Consider the following 6268-nt stretch of genomic DNA (forward strand, 5'->3'; position numbering starts at 1 on the left):
AGTGCTGTTTTCTAGTTTTATATGTGTTTGTCTGTGTGGCTGGCCATGTGCACACACATCAGCGTGTTTGTGTGCTTACTGGGAGTACACACACAGCCTTCATGCTGCCTAGACCTGGCGAGACAAAGATGCAGGCAGCTTCACTTCTGTTGTGCTACCAGGTTTATCAACTCCAACCAACACTTCTACTGCAGGCAGGAGGTAATTTCTGCTAAAGAACATGGATAAAATGCAGCCTTTGTGTAGCAAATAATTTTTTCACAGACCATGTTCCCGAATATTTTCTGGAGCAGCTGGATCTCTGCTGCTGTGATGCTTTAATTATGATTAAAGTATTGGTAATCCCTTCTAGGCAGGCTGTTTGAATCCACCTCTGCATTACACCTCCGTTGGCCAAAAGATGTCAGTGCTATGGTAATCAGTTTACCAGTCAGCCTCTGCAGCAGCAATGAAGGAGAAAGTGGATCTATAACACAACAGATGACAATTCAATACTTAGGTTTATACTGATGGGTATGACTTGACTGTGTGAAGTCTGTGTGGCAAAAATAAGAATTTCTAAAATGTTCTTCCCTGAGTAGCTGCAACAAGCTAGTTTGTGGGGTTTTAGTCATATATAAAGCAGGATGAGTCTACACACTGTAAAGCCATCTCTCACACATTATTTTTGAGAATAATCAACAGTTATAATAAATCTTTGGGGAAAAAAAATAAGCATGGACTGTCTTTATTCTTTTACATGCCTGGCAGCTGCTGTCAGGATACTTTTGTTGGTGAAACACAACACCACTTCCCTTGAGATGAAATACTTGTGACAAGAGTTAACAAGGAACTTTTGTGAAAACATGACAAAGAAGTTTGCATGAATAATTTAACAGGGTAGCTGAGTTCAAAAATAGCTGCAATATTCCAAATTAAGTATAGAGACAGGAACTTTAAAAAGCCTTTTCCTCTATTTTAAGCAGCTTTTCCAAGTGATACAAAAAACCTATGAATCAAGAAGCTTCAGAATCCAGTGCCACTATTAACATCTTGTAGAAGCCTGCACTTTTAAAATCCTCTTTAGAGAATAATTTTTAAACAAACACTCAGCAATCAGTATAATTTCAAAAAGTTTAATGTTTGTTTTTAAAATAACTCTATTTAATCGAGAAAGGAATCCACACATACAGTCTTCTTGGATGGTGGCAAAAGAACTTAAATTAGAGCCATACCCATGACCAGCAGGTTTAACCAGTAAGAATATAGAGAAAGTCTCACTGATTAGTTGTTGTGGCGCGGCATGATCCTCTGCTACCATATGTTGTAGCGCGGTATGCGCTCCTCGCCGCGGCACTCCGAGCCGTGCCGTGCTGGGCGGTGAGGGAAGAGAACGGGCAGCCGCTTTCCCCTGCAAGCTCTGCAGTTCAGTTCGTGGCGCGCGGGGACAGACAAAGGCGACACGGGACTTGGGGGGTGAACAGGATGGTTTTATTCACTGAGCCCCAAGACCCCCTCGGGGGCGGGAGCAGAGGTTTTATACAGAACTCAGGAGGAGGGGTGTAGGAACAGTAACCACTAAGGGAATAGCAGGGGAGGAGTTTAGGGCAGAACTAACATGACAGGGAAGGTTCCAGGGAAAGGGGCAGGGAAAGGGAGGATTGACCACTTGGAGATGAGGGGGGGGTTAGGGGAGAGCTAGGGAAGACTGACACTGGGGAGAGGAGGAGATTGGGGGGTTGGGGGGGGAAACAGATATTAAACAAATATTAAATGAAAGAAAAACACACCACCGCAATTAGTCACATTAATAATAAGAAAAAGAATGTGCCCTCCAAAGAGAGGAGCAAAGGATACCATTCCAGTCATACAAATCTGCACTCACCTTCTCAGAACAGGTTTCCAGAAGTCTGGAAATTCAAGATAACATTTTCTTATCTCCTGTGCAAAGTAACAAGAGACAAAGAGGCAAAGACTTCTTACAGGAAAATATGTTCATCCTAAAATCCCACTTGCTGGAGCATCTGGTGGATTTGACTGTTATAATCCCAAATCTTAGACCCTTTTAATTGTTTCTCTCCCCTCTGCATCAAAAACCTTCAGTAACAGCTAGTCTGGAAGGAATTTGTCAAGCTGTTAGGCTGGAACAGTTAATGGACAATGACTCAAACAATCAGCCACTTGGGTGCTTTTGCTGGATGTGCATCTCACAGCCCAGGTGCAGAGGGGGCTACAGCTGGGGTTTGAGCCAGATAAGGGAGAAGGCTGATACAAAGACCCTTTGGAAGTGGAATAGCTGGGGAGGTATGGGGCATTCACACATAGGCCTGAAGGTGTTCATCCCTCAGGGCATAAAATATGCTGCCATGTCTTAGAAGGTGTCATAAACCACAAAGACCTCCAAAGTGCCCTCAAACTAATTTGAAGCCTTTCACCTATCCTTTCTCTTTTCTTTATACATTTTCTTATGTGTTATTTTTATGCATCTGTATTGTTATATTTCTACAGATAATAATCAAACCTATATACCTCCTATCCTTTGCAACCAAATTGTTCTGAAATAAACCTGGCATATTTATTTATTTATTTATTTTTATAAACACTGGTCATTCAGTGTCATTTTACTCTAATCCACTCCCCAAGGGATGGATTATTAACAAGAACCTCAGTTACCTCACCTTCAAGGATGGGTCATAACACAAGCATAATACAAAATGAAAACAGCTGTCAAAGAACACACTGTGAATGTAGACAGTTCACTAGGAGAAGGGATTTGTAAGAAGAATTATAACTAAAAGCTGTGTATTTGATGCCTTAGTCTAGGATGCGAAACATATAAAGCATAAGGTTTCATCTTACAAACCTGAAATAAATGTTCAACCTGTAAGCCTTTCTTGTATTCTGAACCACAAATTCAATTCCTGGAGAAGTAATTGCACTTACTATCTTGGATGATCTCTCTTCTGTAAACATTGTAGCAGTTTGAGGCAAATTGTCCGTGCCTGTATCTTGTATCAAATGCCAGATAGATCAAATGTGAATGATGAAGGACTATAGCAATGCAAATATGGGATGTTTTTTTCACCCAGCCAAACTGAATCCATTGCATGACTTCATTCCAACTGAAAACATACAATAGAAGTGTGAATTACTTTTGTAACCCTAGTTTGGACTCAATGGGGATACACTGATTTTGAACCATTCCTCACCTTGGTAAAGCAATATAACATATTAAAATAATTAGCAGAGGACATGAAATTTAAACAGTACCTGGAAGGCAACATATTAAATTGGTTTAATTGCATTAAGCTTTCAGTTCTTAAGAGAAAATGCAGTGACAGATATTCCTTTGCTAATTGACTTTTAATTGTTTTCCCCACTAATCAAGCATGTCTAAATACTTATCCTGCAGGTGCCTAGCTACAAGACTCCTCTCATCTAATTACTGGCACTTACATTTAATTCCTGGTTTTTTCATCTCTGATAGGATATGAATAAAGCTTAATGCGAGTGAGATCTGATATGAAGACCATCCCTGTAATTTCTTTACCAGATAGCTATTACAAGGGCTTTTTATCCATCACAGCTACCATGGCTCCTCCTAAAGTGTTATTTTGTTTCTACATTCATGGCTCCTAAAGCATTATTTTGTTTCTACATTCATCTAAAGTTTGTAAACAAATGAAACAAGGTGGTAACATAAATGGCTTGTACTATTTCAGTGTTTCTAAGGTTCTGGATGAAACTCCCCCACAAAAGCAGATTCTTGAACAAAAATTGTATTTGATTAAGAATTGAAAACATTACTTTGTGTGCTCTACTGTCTGTAAAATGAAGATTCTTCAGTCAGGCTGCTGGAAAAGGAAATACTGTTTGCCTTGTGTTATGAACAAAACAGCCTGGCTGAGACACTTCGGCTTGAGCTAAATACTGACATTGAAATGTTAGTTAGCCAATTGCTCCTGGGAATCACCTACACCCCCACCCACACTAGGACCGGGATGCAAAATAATCCAGTGGAATCATGGGAGGGGATTTTGGGGATGAAAAACACCCCTAAATGAAAAATATGGGCACAGTGGAGGGGGCTGGATGAGTGTGCAGGTTGGGGAAAAGGGAACCCCATCCCTAGTCTGTGTTTGACCTGTCACCATAACCTGAGGACCAGACTGGACTGGCCTGTGGGAAGTGGGCACAAGGAGAGCAAACACTCTTCCTAGTGCTACCAGGAGGGAAGGAGAGGGATAGCTGCTGCTGGGTTTTGGCAGCAGGCTCTGCACATCCCCTCACACTTTGGCTACCAGTGTGCCAGGAGGAAAGGAGAGGATGGTCTGCTGGGATTTCAGATACAGACTGGACACCTCTTCACCTCCAGCTACCAGTGTGCCACACACCTTCTCCCCTTTCAGCTACTGGAAAAGCTACAACACCCCCCTGCCAAGCTGACTTTTTAATAAAGAGCTGAACTTTAATAAAGGCATAGACCCCATTCATTTCACCTTGGAAGCAGCTTTGATGCAGGTTTTATTACCTGTAGGTGCTCAACTATTCTCCACCACCTGCCCAACCAATTCTAATGGCTCTGCTCTCTGCATCCAGCATTGATGCAGACAGCTTCATGAGAATTGTAACAGCAGCTTGACTCATTTTACCAGAGCCTAGAACTCCTAAGATATGGTAATCAGCCTTCTCATCACAAGCAAGATGACAGCCCAAGAAGAGGTGGAGGTGGGATCAGAAAATAAAATCCAGAAAGTAATTTTAACTGTGGAGCCTTGGATTTCTGCTCTAAGGCAGAATGTAACCATCTGCAGCTGCGTTATTCTGCTCAAGTTGGTTACAAACATGAATACATCCACATTGTCTGAAAACAGCTGACAGAAAGGATAGTCTAGCAACCATAACTTGCATCTCCCTCTCCTTCTTTCCAGACAGAAGTAGAGGAGTCAAGTAAAATAAATCTTATGGCTGCTTTGTACTCCCACACTGCTGGCACGTAAGCTGGTTGCACATAACCGTGCAACAGGCACAAAAGAGCTGAGGTCTGTCTCAAAGAATGATTTTGCTGCCTTTAACCTTTTGTAATGTTCTGAGGGAATAATAAACCACCACAGTATTACATCAGGTGCCACATGAAAACCTGTCTCAGGTGACTTCTCTTGCCCTCTGCACTAAAGAAATATAGCTTTGTCATGCTTTAGGATGCAATGGTTTGGTGGGTGGTTGTTTGTTTGGTTTTTTTTTAATCTTCTGCTATCATCACTTACTTTCATAGGTATTTCTAAAACCTGTTTGGGGTTTACCAGGATAAAAAAAAATTGACATTTGCCCACATTTCCTATTGTTTCCATGAGAAAATTTAAGTTCTCTGTGAAGCTTCTCTTAGATAAGAATTAAGCATTTATTTTCACCCTTGGCAAAAATTAAGGAATCATAAAACCACAAAGACTGGAAAAGATTTCTAAAATCATGGAGTCCAACTGTTAACCCAGCACCATTGTGTTCACCACTGACCCCTGTCCTCAAGTGCCATATCTAAGTGTCTTTTGAATACTTCCAGGGATGATGATTCCAGAAACAGCATGATGATTCTGCCAAACAGCAGAGACCTTATATCTTAATCTACTACTTATACTTTTTATCACTAGAGCATAAATACATTTGTAAAAAATTTACTAACAGAATGATGGTTGCTATATTTCTCACCTGCTCACACACTATTTAAAATTCTAAAACAAACAAAAAATCCTCCCAAAAGCCTATGTATTGCTTAGTTAAAGCTTAGTCAAAAACAAGATTCCCTCAAGCTAGAAGCAAGGCTTACCTACATAACAGACTACCCCAGAAAAAACTAGTTTTGCCTAAAACATTTGAAGGTTTTCTCCTCCTTTCCAAATGTACATTCAAAAAGACTTGAAGAAGTATTTAAAACTCACCTGGCCTTAAAACAGACTGATAGCATGACTGCAGCTTTTCTATGTCTCTTCTCCAAGTGCTTCTTAATCAAGCTTGGCTTTGCAACAAACTTCATCCAGGAGAAAGGATGTACCAGCCTCCATCATGACAAACTAAAGATTACAGCATCAAATCAGTTAAGAGTTAATCCACTGTTCTTTAGATTTACTAGGTATTTGTGCCTGGTTTGAAGTAGTGTAAAAATAGAAACATTCAAACTATATTTGTTTCCTTCCTATCAGAAGCTTTCTGAAAACCAGGAAAAGGTAACTTCTTGTGCTTTATGCAGATTTTAGAGAAGTATGTCAGGAAGGAGAGGTAAGATATTACACCA

This window comes from Lonchura striata, chromosome 3, assembly GCF_046129695.1.
Source record: "Lonchura striata isolate bLonStr1 chromosome 3, bLonStr1.mat, whole genome shotgun sequence".
Classification (NCBI taxonomy): Eukaryota; Metazoa; Chordata; class Aves; order Passeriformes; family Estrildidae; genus Lonchura; species Lonchura striata.